The following is a 1759-nucleotide window of genomic DNA, read 5'->3' as shown; positions in this document are numbered from 1 at the left end:
GTTCCGCGTGGGGGGGGGGGGGGGACGGGGACTGGTTAGGTCACTTGTGACATGATGGAGTGTGCTAGGTCATGGAAAGCTTTCTGCATTCCTTTTCCTGGCAGTGAAAGCCATGATCCAGGACAAGTAGAGGTAGCAGCAGAGGAGCATCTGCTTTAGTAAGCATGCCCCTAAACACCAATGCTGGAGGGTTCTTATTATAGCTTAAGCCTGTCATTGACCACGAATGTGGGGGTCTTATTACAGCCTAAGCTTGCCTCTGATGACCATCTCTGGGGGGAGGAAGGTATTACAGCATGCAACTTATAACCAGTGCTGGGGGGGTTTTTTAATCCCAAACTAAAAACCATACACCATAAATCAATACCCACTTCACTGGCCATGTCTCCAAGGGTTTTGCAGGCCACATTTTTCTCTTTTACTTGAATGCATCCTTAACTATTTTCACAAGTTAGAAACTATGCAGGAGTTAGGGCCTATCAGCTCCTGCATATCAGGCAGATTGATAATCATATCAGCCATATCATATCAGTCGTAACTTTGTGCAGATAGTACATACTGAATTCATGAAAAGTTCAGTATGTACTATCTGCACAAAGTTACGACTGCTGCTTTCCTTCCTCTACCTGCCAATTTTGCTCCCAACCCCAGCACAGATGATGTTTAATTTTACAATTATTGCTGAAAATATTTTTAATGTAGTTGGGGGTGTTAAAAAAAAAATCAACCCTGTGTGCCAGATTTGCTAGATACATCACTGTGGGCACGTAAACTCTGACAGGGTTATTCCCAAAAGGGTGAAGAGTTTGGAGAAGGCAGGAGAAGGGAACAATCTAGGAGAACATAGCTGAAGTGGAAAGTGAGCTGAATTGGAGAATATTTCCAAATCAGTTATGTTGTCCTAGATTGTTCACTTCTCCTGCCTTCTCCTAACTCTTCACCTTTTTGGGAATAACCCTGTTAGTGTTGTGAACCAGGCCATTTACAGCTGTTAGTGATGGGTGAATCTGCCCAGGTTTAATTCATGAAGGGTTTAGCGAACCTTGTTTAAAGTTTGGCACATCAAAACTTTGAGGCAAATCCCACTGAAGTCTACGGAGGATAAATCTTGTTGAATTATGGCCATTTTTAGGGCTAATAGGCAAACTGCTGTCAAACAAGCCATGATAATTTGGACACTTGCATTTGGGAACTAATGCAGTACATTTTTTGCAAAAATCCCGTACGGAGGAGAGTATCTTTTAATTAGGCTTTGAGGGCAACCAGGGCCATCTTTAATATTGATTGGACCCTGGGCAAACATTTTCTTGGGCCCCCCTCGTGCCCCTAACAGTAACGCCATGCCCCCATCATGCCCCTGCCTCCTGCAACATCCTCGTCCTGCAGAGCAGATAGGAGGAGACATCAGAGGGGACGTGACCCCGCATGAGACATCATGCGGTCACGCTACTCAGCATACAGCAGGAGCGGAGCAACACTATGCAATGCCGGTGCTGCGTGTGTATCTTTAGCAGGCTCAAGGGGCAGCTGCTTTGGGCCCCACAGCAATGACTGGGCCCGAGGCAACAGCCCCTTTTGCCCTGCGTTAAAGACGGCCCTGAGGCCAACAATTAAAATACACAAATCCTTTAAATAAGCATGTGTGGGGGATGCCCTAAAGCTGTGCGTGGTGTTACAAAATTGGAATTGTTTTTTCCTTTTCAATTAGCTTGACTTATGTACAGCAGCACTCCAATCTGATTATTTCAGTTTTAAAACT

The sequence above is a fragment of the Nanorana parkeri genome, unplaced genomic scaffold (assembly GCF_000935625.1).
Source record: "Nanorana parkeri isolate BGI_ZX_2015 unplaced genomic scaffold, ASM93562v1 scaffold940, whole genome shotgun sequence".
Taxonomy (NCBI): domain Eukaryota; kingdom Metazoa; phylum Chordata; class Amphibia; order Anura; family Dicroglossidae; genus Nanorana; species Nanorana parkeri.
This window is presented reverse-complemented; position numbering follows the sequence as displayed.